The sequence below is a fragment of the Chrysemys picta genome, chromosome 1, assembly GCF_011386835.1.
Source record: "Chrysemys picta bellii isolate R12L10 chromosome 1, ASM1138683v2, whole genome shotgun sequence".
NCBI lineage: Eukaryota > Metazoa > Chordata > Testudines > Emydidae > Chrysemys > Chrysemys picta.
The window spans coordinates 115,136,205-115,153,541 of NC_088791.1; the positions used below are offsets into that span (position 1 = coordinate 115,136,205).

General features: G+C 42.2%; 1 protein-coding gene across 18 annotated transcripts in view; it reads right to left on the minus strand.

Annotated features, from left to right (window-relative positions):
- The window catches only part of EPS8 (EGFR pathway substrate 8, signaling adaptor), a 199,669-nt gene that overhangs the window by 117,509 nt on the left and 64,823 nt on the right, over positions 1-17,337 (minus strand). The window lies entirely within an intron of this gene.

Genomic DNA, 17,337 nt, shown 5'->3' on the forward strand with positions numbered 1-17,337 from the left:
TCCAGGCTTTCTGCCCCGGGCCCCAGCAAATCTAATATCAGCCCTGCTTGGCAGACCCCCTGAAACCTGCTTGTGACTCCCCCAAGGGGCCCCAGACTCCTGATTGAGAGCCACTGTACTAGTATATCTGTCATACCTACAAAACAGACCTTTTTAGTGTGAGGTGGAAGAAATGGATACTCCAGTTCCTATAATTATGTTAGATAAGGGACTAAATTAGAAGCCTACATATCATGTAGATTATACATTTTCAGAGAAGGCAGAGGGAAAACCACAGAACTCAGTAGCAGCCTTTCTTAAAATTCAATTTGTAATTCAGAATTGAGACTTGTGTTTGTTTGTATTTTGCTGCTAGATTTAACTGATATTTGTCTTTTAAACTACACACAGCACCTGCTGTGCAATACAATGAAAGAAAGTGCGTATTATATAAATATTTTTTTAAATAAAAAAAAAAAAAGGCAGAGACTCTCTTGGGAGGGAATCAATTAGAGGTTAAGCATCTTGAATGTGTAAATAACAACTGCCTAGGTTCACCCAGGCTACTGCAGCAAGTATACAGGGAAGAAGTTTAATTATTTATTGTCCATTCCAAAGAAAAGCTAGATTCCAAGGTCATCTATTGTGAAGTGTGAAAATAAAACATTAGCTTACAGTTTTATAACATGCTTGCCAGCACTTATAAATAGGAGTTGTAAAGTGGGTGAGTGAAGTGAGGGAGAATGAGAAACACACTTTTAAATAATACACAGGACTAAGGGTGGATTTTAGGTGAGCTAGAGCAGTAATAGGATAAACATTTTTGCTTACAAAAAAGGATGTCTTTGCTAAATAGGTATACTTGGCATTTATGTGGCCTAGCAAGAGATTAACAGCACAATCAGCCTCCTTGCTGAGCTTCAAAATGAGAAGTTATCAGGAAGATGTCAACAGCTTTGGAATAAATCATTAAACTGGAATTTTTCACAAGCTGGAATCCTAGCCAAGGCCTTGTCTACAGGAGAGAAATTTAGGGTGCTAACCCTTTGCACATCTATAATGCACCTCTCATCCACACCTAAAAATGATGCCAAGAGCACACAGGTGACCACACAACCATTTGGATTAAGCTTACTTTAAGTTTACTAGCTGCCACATATGCAGCCCTTCACCATGCCAGGCTCCGCTGTTGCAATGCTAGCATGGGTGAGGACTGCTGGCGTAATAGCCCCTGTGTGCAAACAGTCTACTTGTTACCATCCCACAATGGGTGTCGGAATTGGAAACTGAACTGAAATAGTATATTCCAAGGGTTGAGCTGGGCACTGTTATAGTTATCTGTATCATTGCTTCATTTTTATTGAAGTGGCCACTGCAGCAGACAACCTCACACAGATTTGGGGGAGAGGTGGCAGGCAAACAGGACCCAAAGTGAGAGAAATAGCTGACAGATCTGAGATCCAAGAAAAGCTAGGTCAGACAGGACCCATTCCTGGACATGCAAAGAGACATCAATTACAACACACAATCGTGAATGCAATGGTGCAATACAACTTAAGTGTGGTTGCAGGGGAAAAAATGCAACCACAGCAGCACCATTGAAATCTCACCAGGTGCAGTGACCCATGGTTCAAATTGTTAAAGTACACACACTAGTCTACGCTTTCAAGAGTCACTAGTGATTTGAAGGGTCCTCAGTCTTTGAAGTGTCTCAAGTTGGGCTCCTAAAGGGGCCTGATTTTAAGAAACAAGCAAGTACCTGCCCTGTGAGAAATAACTGGTCTCAAATCGGGCACAACAAAATTAAGACACATAAATCACTAGTCATTTTGAAAATTTTGGCCAGCCATCATGTCAGTTCAGCTATCAGGTACACCAAACATTTTGGTCATTTCTGATTTTTAAAGTTTAGGATCCAAGTCCCAAAAGCACTTCATTTATTCATGAAGAATTTATTATTTTGTTCATTTATTTCTGAAGAAAAGTGCAATACAACTTACTGGGAGCTAGATTAATGTTCTTTTCACAACAAAAAGCCTTCTGTAGCAAAAGCATTTTAGTAGAATAGTTATCACCCTAGGCAGACAGTGCCTTATTTATGGCCTGTAAGGTTAAGAGTAACAAAACTAATCCAAAGTTACAAGGAGGACAAAAATTATGCAGTTCAGTAATGTAACTAGTTTAGAGTAAAACTGATATACAAGTATGTATCATTGTGACGTACAGTTCTGTAGATAGTTAATCTCTTGCATTCACTGGCGTGAAAACCTATATTGTTATTGCATTGTTTTGGAATGAAAGTCAACCACCACAAGCAAGGTATTAAGGTGGCTAAAGTTACAGAGATTTCTTAATCCCTGCTTAGACCTTTATTTTTTCACATGGTATTTTGTGCCCTTCACAGTGAATATTTTTTTCCAATGGCCTCGATTAAAGAAATGAAAACTGTATTATGCCAGCCAAGAGAATCTAGCAAGCAGAAAATTTTAAAAGAGTTTCAAATTAGAACTATGTGAAACAAAATTCTTTCCACACACATGCTGCCCTGGTCTCTACAGTAATTCACTATAGTTAGCAATGTTTGTATCCAGTAGCATGACTTTAATACTTCCCCCCACCACTTCCATCATCATTAAGGCATATCGCAAAACAATGTGTCCTCCTTGTAGATCCAATACCACTCCCCACAGCTATACACAAAACCTCTTCAGCCATTTATTGACCATGGTAACATAGCCTATGCTTTTCAGAGGTTCATGTCAATTAAGCCTTATTCGAGTACCAGCTTGGATGGAGGGCACTAATATAAAAACAGTGGGCTGTCACAGGCAGGGCTACCAGCTTTGCTCTTCGGATAGCTGCCTTCGCCAACAAAGCTCCTGTGGTTGCTGACTGCATACCATGCTCTCTCACAGGAGGTTTGTTTCACTAGCTGTAAATGACTCATCAGTGACACCTCAGACCAGGACTCTCAGCCAGTGAGGTCCAGTTGGTTCACTAATTCAGTATGCCTAGGGCAGGCCCCAGTTCAGGAAAATCTCTCCATTCAGGACAGCACTGAAGCATATGCTCAAGTGTTTTCCTGAACTGGGGCCTTAATCATTTGTGCTTCAATAGCAGCAAAACAGCTGACTGAACTACAAACAAAGTCAGTTCCCTAGTATACACAACAACAGAAAATGAACATTTAATACTTGGGCACACATAAAAGGTACATATTTGTAAGGCTCTATATACACAACAAATGTTTAAGTGCAGTGCACTGATAGCGTGCCAAGTATAATATAACATGAATTAGCTTTGCCTGTTTGGGTTGGACCTTGAAGTGTTAAAACCATGTTAAGAAACTGTACCCAGAGCCCATGGGCTAAGGCATGCTTTAACCTTGTCATATCACAATTCAATGTCAACTCACCCAGGCAGGAACAAGCATGCTTGAAATGGTCAGTCAGTCAGTCTAGAATTACAAGCAGGCCCTAAGGTGTGAACATACAAACCCAGGGAAGACAGGGCCTAGGACAAGAAAAGCATGCTTTGCTACTCAAGCTGTGTCTACACCAGAAAAATCAATAACTAGTTCACTTCTGCCAGCAGTAGCAACCTTGAGAGTGACAGCAAGGTCAAGCTGGAAGGATATATCAAGTGGGGTGTTGCAAGGATTGGTCCTGTTCAATATCTTCATCAATGATTTAGATAATGGCATAGAGAGTACAAATTTGTGGATGATGCCAAGCTGGGAGGGGTTACAAGTGCTTTGGAGGACAGGATTAAAATTCAAAATGATCTGGACAAACTGAAGAAATGGTCTGAAGTAAATAGGATGAAATTCAATAAGGACAAATGCAGAGTACTCCACTTAGGAAAGAACAATCAATTGCACACATGCCAAATGGGAAATGGCTGCCCAGGAAGTAGTACTGTGGAAAGATATCTGGGGGTCATAGTGGATCACAAACTAAATATGAGTCAATGGTGTAACACTATTGCAAAACAAGCAAATATTCAGGGTAGTATTAGCAAGAATGTTGTAAGCAAGACACAAGTAGTAATTCTTCCAATCTACTGCGTGCTGATAAGCTCTCAACTGGAGTATTGTGTCCCGTTCTGGCGCTACATTTCTGGAAAGATGTGGACAAATTGGAAAAAGTCCAGAGAAGAGCAATAAAAATAATTAAAAGCCTAGAAACACGACCTATGAGGGAAGATTGAAAAAACTGGCTTTGTTTAGTCTGGAGAAGAGAAGACAGACAGAGAAGACATGATAACAGTTTTCAAGTACATAAAAGGTTGTTATAAGGAGGAGGAGAAAAATTGTTCTCGTTAACCTCTTGAGGATAGGACAAGAAGCAATGGGCTTAAACTGCAGCAAGGGAGGTTGACTCTGGACATTAGGAAAAACTTCCTGTCAGGGTAGTTAAGCAATGGAACAAATTGCCTAGGGAGGCTGCGGAATCTCCATCATTGGAGGTTTTTAAGAGCAGGTTAGATAAACACCCGTCAGGGAAGGTCTAGATCAGCAGTTCTCAACCAGGCGTCTGGGGCCCCCTAGGGGACCACAAACATGTTTCAGGGGGTCCGCCAAGCAGGGCTGGCATTAGACTCACTCAGGCCCAGGGCAAAAAGCTGAAGCCCGACAACGCAGGGCTGATGCCTTGGACCCTAAGCCCCGCCACTCAGGGCTGAAGCTGAAGCCTGAGCACCTTACTTTCGTGGGGCTCCCTGTGGCGTGGGGCCCTGGGCAATTGCCCTGCATGCTACTCCTTAACATTGGCTTTTAGACGCAGAAAAACAGTTGTGACAGCACAGGTGGACCATGGAGTTTTTATAGCATGTTGGGGAGGCCTCAGAAAGAAAAAGGTTGAGAACCCCTGGTCTATAATACTCAGTCCTGCCTTAAGTGGAGAGGACTGGACTAGAAGACCTCTCGAGCTCCCTTCCAGTCCTATGATTCTATAGAGGAACACTCCTCTCCCCCCCCCCCCCCAGCCCCCATTATATAGTCTTAGGAGTTTCTCTAATTGTATTATCATGACAATTTTACAGCAGTCCTGCATAATAGGTTTTTATCTCTCTTTTCTAAAGGGAAAACAAAAATACCTGTGGTTTTTTTTTAAGGGACAGGAAAAAAGTAAAATAAGTTACAAACAGTAGAAATTAATTAATCTTTCTTTAGAAAATGAGAATTTTAACAAAGAAACTATTTTTTTCATAAAGTTTAGACTCTAGTCTAGAACATGTATAAGCAAATGAACATTTGTTTACCCTAAAATATTACATTGTTATATTCCAGAGGAGCAATGTATTCCTCAATCTGTATAATCTACTTTTATCTGAGAGAGTGTTCACAGCTTAGATGTAGGACAATGCACCAGCCATGCCAAGCTTGTGTGACTTTATGAAATTCAGAGAAACTCTTTTTTGCATGGAATGGGGCTCTCTTTTCATGATAAAAGAACAGAACTAACCAGTTTCTGAAAGGTCAGGTAAATATCACTGTAAGAGCAAGACACATTTACACATGTCAATATATTCTATTCTTTATTACTATGAATATGTCACTCCTGTAACATGTCAGGAAGGCAGATAGGGAAGGGACTGAATAGAAGCAATCTTTCATCTAGAAATAGCAAGCTAGTTAGTGGTTCTCAAGCATTTCACATTGTGAACACTACATAAATTAGAGACTGTCTGAGAGAAATTTCCTATCAGCCTTTCTAATTTCAGTCCTTTTCCTGGGGAAACTATAGAGCTCTGTCACCTTTAAATAGTAACAATTTATTAGGCCTGTATTAAGGAGACAAAATTTAAATCAGCTCATTTAAAATCAATGAATGTGGCTGAATATTTACGACTCCTGCTTAGTATTTCATACCTTGCACATACGACTTCACATTTATTAATACACAGTCGCAAACTCTCTAGGGGCACCAACGTGTTTGTACAGTGCCAAACAATGGGGCCCTAATCTCTAGGGCCACTGGACACTACTGCAATAGAAATCATTCCTACTTCTCTCATATCTCAAGGTCAATTATTTATAGTACAGTTCCACCCTCCAATTTTAGCATCCTTTAGCAATTTTGGCCACAGTTGAATTCAAAGCAAAGAAACTCCTGATTACAAAACAAATGTAATGGGCACAGAAGATACAGAGAGGAGCTGGGGGTGGGGGTTGTTTATTTAGTTTAACTTGTAAAAAAGCCCCTGAAAACTCTAACAGACTCTAGCCAGCAGGAAGTTTCATTGCTTGAAGACAGATATTTCACCACTGTGACAAAAGCAGCTCCAGGTGCCAACAGATGATCTGTGACTAGGGTTACCATACGTCCTCTTTTTCCCGGACATGTCCGGCTTTTCGGCAGTCAAACCCCCGTCCGGGGGGAATTGCCAAAAAGCCGAACATGTCCGGGAAAATGGCGGCTCTGTTTAAGAGCCGGGCTGCCTGAACGCTACCGGCTTCGGGCAGCCCCCGTGCCTCCAGACCCTGCGCCGCCGGAGCCCGGGAGGGGAAGTGCCCGGCTGAGGGCGCAGGGTCCGGAGGCAAGGGGGCTGCCCGAAGCCGGTAGCTCTCGGGCAGCCCGGTTCTTAAACAGAGCCTCCAGCGGCTGCGGCTCTGTGTAACTGACACTGTGTCAGTAACACACAGCCCCTGCGGCTGGAGGCTCCAGCCGCCCCCGCTCTATTTAAGAGCCGAGCTGCCCGAGCGCTACCGGCTTCGGGCAGCCCCCCTGCCTCCAGATCCTGCGCCCCCAGCCGGGCACTTCCCGTCCCGGGCTCCGGCGGCGCAGGGTCTCCAGGCACGGGGCTGCCCGAAGCTGGTAGCGCTCGGGCAGTCCGGCTCCTAAATAGAGCGGGGGGCGGCTGGAGCCTCCAGCTGCCGGGGCTGTGTGTAACTGACACAGTGTCAGTTACACAGAGCCCCAGCCGCTGGAGGCTCTGTTTAAGAGCCGGGCTGCCCCAGAGCTACCGGCTTCGGGCAGCCCCGTGCCTGGAGACCCTGCGCCGCCGGAGCCCGGGACGGGAAGTGCCCGGCTGGGGGCGCAGGATCTGGAGGCAGGGGGGCTGCCCGAAGCCGGTAGCGCTCGGGCAGCTCGGCTCTTAAATAGAGCGGGGGCGGCTGGAGCCTCCAGCCCCCGGGGCTCTGTGTAACTGACACAGTGTCAGTTACACAGAGCCGCAGCTGCTGGAGGCTCTGTTTAAGAACCGGGCTGCCCGAGAGCTACCGGCTTCGGGCAGCCCCCTTGCCTCCAGACCCTGCGCCCCCAGCCCGGCACTTCCCCTCCTGGGCTCCGGCGGCGCAGGGTCCGGAGGCACGGGGGCTGCCCGAAGCCGGTAGCGCTGGGGCAGCCCGGCTCTTAGAGCCTAAGAGGAGCAGAGCCTCCAGCTGCGGGGGCTCTGCTCCTCTTCGGCTCTGTGTAACTTATACAGTGTAAGTTACGCAGAGCCGCCGGAGCCCTGGAGGGGATGTGCCCGGCTGGGGGCGCAGGGTCCGGAGGCATAGGGGCTGCCCAAAGCCCGAGCGCTACCGGCTTCACGGTTTGCTGGGCAGCCTCCAGACCCTGTGCTTCCCCTCCCAGGCTCCAGCTGCGCTGGGGAAGTGCCGGCTGGGGGCGCAGGGTCTGGGGGCTGCCCGGCAAACCGTGAAGCTGGTAGCACTGGGGCAGCCCTTTCCCCCTGGCTGGGAGTGGGAGGGAGGAGGGGGCGGAGTTAGGGTGGGGGAAGGGGCGGAGTTGGGGCGGGGCTAGGGGTGGGGAAATGGGCGGGGCCATGGCCCGTGGAGGGTCCTCTTTTTTTATTTATAAGATATGGTAACCCTATCTGTGACCCTTGTGACAGTTTGAGAACATGATAGTAGTTAGTGCTGTTGGTTAAAGGGAAACTTTATAGGTTATTGGGTCTAAAGTTTGAACAACCTTTCTTGTATGTCTTTTCCTCACAAATGAGTTTTTAAGTCTCTTTCATTGTTTATGGGTGTTTTTCCAAGGAAACCACAATGCTCTAAGAGTACAGGAAGAAGTTCTACTCTGATAAATAGATCTATAAAATAGCACCGTCACACTCTGATCAACTCCCTGTTGATACTCAAGAGCAAATGCTGATTTTAGCGACATAAATAAGACTGTACTACATATTTACTTGTTAGCAAAGCAGTGCCAACACAGCTACAATTCTATTCTTTCTTGTATAAACAGAACTGCTTTCTCATTTCCATTTACTTGTACAATCAGTTACAGCTGTGCAGTGGGGAAGTTTAGGCTTGAAATTAGACGAAGGTTTCTGACCATCAGAGGGGTGAAATATTGGAACGGCCTTCCGAGGGAAACGGTGGGGGCGAGGGGCCTGTCTGGTTTTAAGATTAAATTAGATAAGTTTATGGAGGGAATGGTTTAATGGTAAAACATAATTGGTGGGGAATACCGAGCAATAGCAGGTAAATAGTATAATGACTAACAAGGGTCAGGCTGGAGACTCTTGCCCACATGCTCGGGGTCTTACTGATCGCCATATTTGGGGTCAGGAAGGAATTTTCCTCCAGGGTAGATTGGCTGAGGCCCTGGAGGTTTTTCGCCTTCCTCTGCAGCATGGGACAGGGATCGCTAGCAGGAGGGTTCTCTGCAAATTGAAGTCACCAAGACACAGGATTTGGGACTTCATCAGCAGAGTCAAGGGAAGGGTAGGGACGGTTTTGTGGCCTGCAGCATGCAGGGGGTCAGACCAGATGATCATAATGGTCCCTTCTGACCTTAAAGTCTATGAGTCAATGCAAAGTAATGGGATGTAAAGGTATCACGAGAGCACGATTAAGTCAGCAGAAGCTTTACGATTTGTGATGATGCCCAAAACAAAAAGAGCCCCGCTTGACTCTCAGATGCCTAGGTGGAGTCTGCAGTTACACGGAAACGGAGCATACTTGATCTGGAACCATCAAGACACAAACATGGAACCTCACAATGCCTCTTCCACATAACTACTTTTCAAAGTAGTTCCACAGTTTAAGTCAGATTTTTTTTTCCCCTAGAAGAGAATAAACCCAGGGAAGCAGTTCAAAGGAAAAACCCTACAGTAACAAACCAACACACGTGAGTTGGAAGAAAAGATCTGGTAAGCAGTTTTCAGTGCCAAACTTCTAAGGCATTCTAAGCTCTGAAAAACACATTGACACCATCTTAATAGAAAGAGGGGCCTGGCAAAAGTATGACATCATGTAATATTAACCAAATGTTGGGACTTATTCTATTTAAAGTACTGGTTAGTTAATGATCTGAAAAGGAATTGGCAATAAAAGCTTGTGGTATTATAATTGGCATCTGTTAGTGTTTTTTCAGTGACATACATAGGAAACATTAGAAGGGGTAGGTTGAACTTGAAAATGAGGAATTCATATTTGGAAGTGTATTATGACCCTTAATAATAGGAATACATTATTGGGTCTGATTTGCAGCCTTGGAAACTGGGGAAAGAGTAGATAGGGAAGTTCAAAGAAAGGAAACCATGGTGGCAGAAATCTACTGAAGAATTTAATACAGGGAAGTTTGAAACCAAACTTCCAGGACTAGAGGCTTGATAATTACATTTTCCTGGATTCAAAAACCAAAACCAAAAGCCACCATTGTCAGTGGATTTGGTGTACATGAAATGTTCTGGCTTGACAGTACTGATGATTGAAGTCTTCTATTTATACATAGAACAGGAAGCGCATCCCCCACATTTATTTCCTAATGTGCCTGAATCTTCCTTGCCTCCTTGGTTAAGGGCATGTGTTGTTATCCCATGCCAGCTCTCCATTCCCTCAGGGAGTCATCCAGCCATAAGCGTGTCATGAGCTGAGATTTCAAACAAAACTAAGTCTTTAAGTTGAGGCTGTCTTTTACATCATGTGGTTGTATTAAAAAGCAGAATTCTTATTTACCTCCACAGTTCATTTTAAGAATTCAGTCTCCATGTCTATTAATACTTGGCCTCTCCTCCAAAAACTACTAGAAAGAGTGCTAAATTAGCACGAAGAGTGATGTGTCCCTATGAGGTGACAAATGCATTTCATGTTAAGCCACCGAATAGCCAGTCAAAAACCAACAGCATGGACACTAGAAATGCAAGGCCCTATGTGGTTACCAATCTTCAGAGCTATCCATTCTCTCTGTATTCCAGCTTTTTATGGAGTGGTTGGTTGACTTCAAACAAAACATTTCCCTGCCTACGTGATGGCAAGTATTTAAACATGAGGGCGGGTTAGAAAAACACTCAGGTCTTGTCTAGACTTCAAATGTTTGGTGGCACAGCTATGCTGGTAGAGGTCCCCAATGTAAAGGCAGCGTATGCCGACAAAATGAGTTTCTCCCTGATCATTGGCTAAGCCAAAAGAAGCAGTCTTTTGTCAGCATAGCTGCATCTACACCAGGGTTTTTGTGGATGTGATTTTTTTCCACACTTCCCGCAAAGATAACCATGCTTAATAATGTATATACTAAGCCTCATTTTCAATGTTGTCACATTTTAATTTTTAGGTCAAATATTTAAAAATGCTGCTTTGTTAATTGCTAATAAAAGATTCATTCAATTGATGTTCTGTCAAGTTTGCGACTTTGTATGGATTTTGGGAGTTGAAACTCTTAGTTAAATGCCTACAGCGGATTAAGTGTCATTCTGTATAACCTCCCAGAGAAGGCCAGAGAGAGGTGACGTGGTAACAGACATGTGAATAAGTGCACTATGTGATAAATTATGTTTTCAGATGCCTCTACATTTTATCACATGGATAACACTTACATACATGTACATATTTTGTGTCTTTGTGCACATATACATATATATATGTTCATAGAAAATATACAGTTATATTCATTTGGTCTGGCTACAATTAGCACTTGATCAAAATAAGTCGTTCACTGAATTACACAACAGGAGGAAAATGTATTACAGTCCATTGTCTGGTTGAAATGCAAGAAAACAGCTATCATCTACTATTTGCAAATTTTTAAAAACAAAAACACACGTTATGAGCTTTGGATCTGACCCTATGTGCCTAGACAGCAGGGAGAGTAAGACTTCTTTGACATTAGCTGTTACATTCCATCATCTTTCTGAACCATTGTCACCTGGTTTATTTTGCCCCTCCTGTGTTCTGAGCAGTTACATTAAGTGCATCCTTGACCACAGGAGGCATATTCTTATTTCACTGCTTCTCTCACGGATAAAGCCTTCCCAGGGCTCAGTTCATGTGCTCTCAGCCTGAAGGCATGTGTTAGACTGGTTAGGAGAAAACATCCCTCAAAATCCCTGAGGGGCAAGCAGTAGCATATTGTTTCTTTCCATTAATGTGCAAAGTAACACCAAGAACATTTTGCCAATTCTCCTGGCACAAGGGGAATAAGTAGCACTAAGCTTTCTGTCTCTGTATCAGCAAACGTTTTGACTGAATTCTTTATCGTTGTCCTTGTTTTGGGTTAAAGATTTTAACTTCTTGAAGGATGGTACATCATCAGTTGCTACTCCAAGGCAACACAATTACGTGTTGCTTGTATGTCATCTATCCTTGTTTGTCTGGCAGCCTTATCTAATTAGATTGTAAATTCTTTCAAGTGGATGCCATCTTTTATTCTATGTTTGTACAGCACCGAGCACAAGGGAGCCCTGATTTTGATTGGGAGCTATACTACTAGCATGTAAATACATTTGTCACATTGAGCACCCCTGTATTCACACCAGACACACTATTGCAATAATCTTTGTACAAAATATGCTTTGTGAGGTATCAATTGAAAGCTAATAACTTACTGGTCATTAATATTCTTGTGTGATATATGTACATGATGGGTATAAAGAGTTATAAATATATGCTGGAATTATGACTGAAGTATGTGTAAACCAGGTATGTCGGGGGAGCTGTTAAACAGGGCTGTCCTAAACAAAGGAATCTGTGTTTACCCCAATTTACATATAAGCAGTAAACAGCACCATCAAGACAGCAGGGGGAGGAGATGGCAGAAAACAAAATAATTTGCATTATAGCAAACACACGTGGATGAAGAAAGAGCATGGAGCTTCCTTCACTACCAGCCTCCATGTTGCCTTCTTAACAGCTTGAATAAACTTTACTTTGAGGGGTAACCCTTAGAAGAATCCATTTCAAAGGTTTACTAGTCTATAAAGACTAACTGGGAGGGATTGGACCTCAAGTGATAAGGAATTGAATCAATTGATTGTATAGAATATTACTGTGTTATAGAAGTGTAGAGAGTCAGGTCTTTTCCGAAAGCTAACAAACTGGTGAATAATGTCATTGTGAAATATATGTATTAACACTTTATGAGGAAATATGGATATTTAATGATATTATGTGGCCAAAGAGGAAGAAACAGGTTCCTTCTCAGACAGGAGAGACGGCAGCTATTTACTTGTCTCCTAGGTCATTGGTTTTCAACCTGTGGTCCTTGGACCCCTGGGGGTCTGCAAACTATGTCAGATTTCCAAAGGGGTCCACACCTCCGTTTGAAATTTTTTATGGGTCCGCAAATTAAAAAAAAAGGTTGAAAACCATTGTCCTATGTAAATTAAAAGCATGGTGGAATCAAATCAATGGAAGCCCCATTTACATACAAGGTATGGGAAGGTAGAAAAGAACAGCATTAGGCCGTCCTGCCTCTTGAAACAAAGTTATTGAACTTTGGAAGATATAAGCAAAGACAGAAGCCATCTTTGGCATTCATCACTAGACAGACACAAGGGACCAGAGCTCTTGCAAGCTGAGAAAGATGGGTCCCTCTATCAAGTGGGGACTGAAGTCGCTGGAAACTGAATACAAGGCAGAAATCTACTTAGGCAAAGATTATACCTTGCTAGATTAACTTTTAGACTTTTGGGTGCACATTTTCACTTTTATTTGCTTGTAACCATTTCTAACTTTCTCTCTTATGCTTGAGCTCACTTCAAATCCTATCTTCTTTTGTTAAACTTGTTTTACTATTAATATGAACCAACAGTGCTATGTTTAAATTAAAGCGAATGTTAACTCCAGTTAGTGTGGTAAGCTGGTGTGTTTTGTGTCTTTAGAGGAACAAACAAACCTTATTATTTCCCTGAACTGTCCAGGAGAGCGCTGGACTTTACAGATCACGTGGTTTGGGGACAATCTGGGATTGTGAGTGGTTGTAACCAATGGTGGAAGCCAAAGCAGGGCCGCAGACAGGCTGCTGGGGTCAGAGCTGCTGAACTAGGGCTGTCTAAGCACACAGACACTCATGGTGTGACCCGCCTGCTTTTAGGCTGGTTGGGAGCATCCCAGGTTGGGAGCGACATCAGCAAAGCACTGTGAGGCACCCAGGGTTGCAGGGCAAGTGATGACACAACCCCTCACTGGTCTGGATTGCACCCACCCCCAAACTGAGAAAACATATTGAAACACTGCAACAAGCCAGACAATGCAAAAACCTGTCTTCAAGCCCAATGCACCACTTTGCCAGTATGTCAGAAATAGCTGTATATATGAAGGACTTCTTCACTTTTATTCCAACGTAATCCTTGGATCATACAAGTTCTCAGCCAGCTGCCCCCACAAGCAGCTCCCCATCCTATGTTCACCCTCAGCCTTTTTTATTTCCTCTCAGCCCTTCCTACTCCTTGAACATTTTTTAAAAAGATGTAGTGTGTGAAGGGGTTAAATTTGAGAAAATAAGCAGCTAAATCCAACGGCAAAATAAAAGGTTGTCTGTCACCTTTATTTTGTATTTCCAGATCCTACTGTGCTTAGTATCTCAGATTTCGAATGTGGTTCCACTTTAGAAAGTGACTGAAAATATAGCCTTTTGGGATTCCATGTTCTGTATCTCAATGGTTTTCATAACAGACGTGGTAAAGTCATAATCAAAAAGATGTTTTTTTCCCCACTTAACTGCCAGCCCTACATACTCAACATGGTCTCAGATTGAAGCTAGGTTGTAATAGTCCACTTTGGGGTGGAAAAGGAGTCAATCCTGGGAAAAAGAAGTGAGGACTTTAGCCATCAAGTGGGGTCTTGATATAGCAAAACTAGTGCTTAATTTGTAGCGAAAGAGGTGGCGGGGCTCAAGCAATTAGGTGTCGGGGCTATGAACTGCCAAGTCTAGAGGTGCCGGGGCTCGGCCATGGCGCAAATTAAGCACTGAGCAAACAGTTCATCACAGAGGATTCTCTGCACTGTAATGTGACTGATTGCTTGCTTTATAAAAATCTATTTAGGACCTTTTGTCTAGAATCATGACCTTTTTCAGCCACTAACCCAAAGGTTTTGGAGTTTGTCATTTTGTCAAAATGGCAGTCACCAACATACGCACACTCCCTTCACTGTTCATGACAACTTCATTAGAAAAAGTATTTTTAAATCACAAAAAATTCTTCTTCCATTGCACATGCACATAGATCTGTTACTACAAAAGGATTTTGGTTTAAAATAAATATATACATACATATATATACACATATATATACATACATATATATATACACACACATACACACACACATAAAAGCCTTATTTGTATCCATCTTTATAAACCATACGTCTATTGCCTAGAGCTTTTCAAACATATTTGCTTAACACAAAAGAATGACAAAGGCTTTGAACATACATTTAAAAACAGATGCATCAAATCTGGAGTTTTAACATCCTTTAACAGTCCAGGCACCAAACGTTAAATACTACAGTTGCTAAACCAACTCATGATGTTTGGACAGCTGTCTGAAATAGAAGGTTACCAGCTTGCTCACCTGTGTGTGCTTAAAGTAGTAGAAAATGGGGACTACTTCTTCCTCATCCCTTCAGCTAAATAAAAATAATTACCAGTTTTATCTGTGTTGTCTCCTCAATTAATCATGGAAATTAATAGCCAGTCTGATTATTTCTTGTAATTATGTCCCACACAAAATGCCATTCATATGCAGAAATGATTGAGAATATAGTGCTCCTTGAAACACATTGGTAGTAAGTTATCCTTTAAAGAAAATGCTAGAAACTTTGGGAATCTGAAGATTTTTCCTACCTGCAAAGGGAGGGAGAGGGGGAGTATGGTGCTTTTTTATTTGATTCTTTAAATTCTACCGAGGCACTTACACGATTCCCAACACTGTACTACCTCAGGGCCTCACACCATTAATTAATTAAAAAACAGATCACCACTGTGACAAAGGGAAACAAGTCTGCTTTACCGATGGGAATATGAGTCTCAGAGGCAAAAGTAACATACCTAAGGTCAAACAGAAAATCTGTAATATAGCTGGGAACTCAACCCAGATCTGACAAGTACCTGTCCAGTGCTTTAGCCACAGACCATTCTTGAAAACCTAAGATGATTCTTTAGAATAAAAGGTGTGCTGATTCAGGTTTGGCATACCCTGTTCTTCATGAGAAGACAACTGACGACTGAGTTGCTAACTAGGTTAAAAAGCAAACAAGTTAAAAAAAAAAAAGTTTCCTCAAGCCTTCTTTATATAAAAAGCTTCTATATATATATATATATATATATATATATATATATATATATATATATATATATACACACACACACACACACATACACACACCCCACCTTGTTAAAAAGCAGCATACCTACTTTTCCCCCATTCTCCTTCAGGTCACATTTAACTCAGCCCTTAAAACTCTGCTCACAACTCTCTGGCACATTCTCACTAACTGTACTATGAAATGCATGGGCAAGCCTGCCATGCTGAAGCAAAGCAAACATTGTATTTCATGAACACAGTATTAAAAAAAATATCCTCATTGGCTGTGACTAGGAGAGTAGGAAGAGGTAAGTGGAAAGCAGGGACTGTTGGGATGTAGGCTTTTGACTGGAATGGGAGAGCAGAGCTCCCATCATCCCCTCAGAGGGAGCGGTAAAAAGTTGCAAAGCTTTGGCTGGAACAGGAGTGGATCTAGTTCTGCTATTCAATAGGGAGTGACTTTAAGACCTGCTCTGTGGCTGAGATCGGTGGAAAGCAGAGGTCTGCTGCTATAGGCCACAGAAAGCTCTGGCACCTGTCATATAAACACAGATGAGGTCTTGCAGCAGACATCAGCCTTTTTCAAATACTCAGCCTGTACCCTCTGCAGTAATCAGCCATGGAACAGGTTCCAACAGGTAAAACTTGTAAGCTACACGGACCCTAGCTACAAAAGTTACAACAGCACCAGACACTTCATCATCTACAACCTGCAAGATCTCGCACACAAATTATAACATAGGAGAATAATTAACTAAAAAATTAGGGTTAGCAAAGAAGTGCTAAACAAGGGGGAAGATTCAAATGACTTTCAGTTGGAGTTGGCACCTAACTGCCATTTATGTCTTTAAAAGCTTTATAGTTTCTGATGTGGACCAAAGTGAAAATAAAAATAGAAGTTTAGTCAAGACTTTTTGAGAGGACAAAATAAAAGAACTCCATATAAATAAAAATGGCTTTTCTGATTTATCTGATGAACCACAAATAGTTCTCTTCTGGACCAAGGCCAAGCATGCAGACTTTCGAGACAAAGGAATGGGGTTTTTCCCGCTATTTTACCGGAGATGGGCATTGGGTATAGGGAGGAAAGCGGATAGGGCAAGAAATGAGGAGGGAGTGCAAAAAAGTCAAAGATTGATTTTTCACCCTGTCTCACAACTGAAATTATCATCCTCAACTAGGGAGTCACTTCCACAATGGTCATGGTGCAGCTGTTCCTGCTTTGATTGTGTAACTTTTCTTTATTGTATTTTAAAATTCATGTCCAGGGCACTCAGCACTGTATTTGGGAATTCTTTGATATGGAGTTTTTAAATATAAATAAGACAGACAGTCATCTGCACAGACCATAGTCTTATTGACCTCGAGGCATTTTTAAAATATCCATATTATCCTCTCAAAGTGATTTTTAATATCTTTTTAAATCTATCAAAAAGATAAATTATTCTCTTTGTGAATTAACAATTTTACTTTCTAATGTAGAAAACTGAAAGAATTTGAAACCATTTAGTTCAAATGTTGTAGGGTAAAATCTTAGAGCACTGAACTGAAACACAATTTGAGCTGTTGTAATACAGCTGGAGATGCCAAGAACAAAAAGGCTACAGAACACATTCTTTCAGCATTTCAAAAATCATTAACACCCACTCACAGAATTTAATCAGAAAAATATATTATTCTAGTCCACTCAATTTGAAGCTGAAACCATGGATTTGCTAGGTGTTTTGCACATTTTATATTAATATTGTCAAGGCTGTTTTCATCGAGAACTCAGATTCATCATAGTGTGTCACTCCATGACATCTTATGCTGGCCCAGAATCCAAATCTGAAAATGTTCTCTAAATGTCACATTTAAAAAACAAACAACAAAAAAAGTATTCCT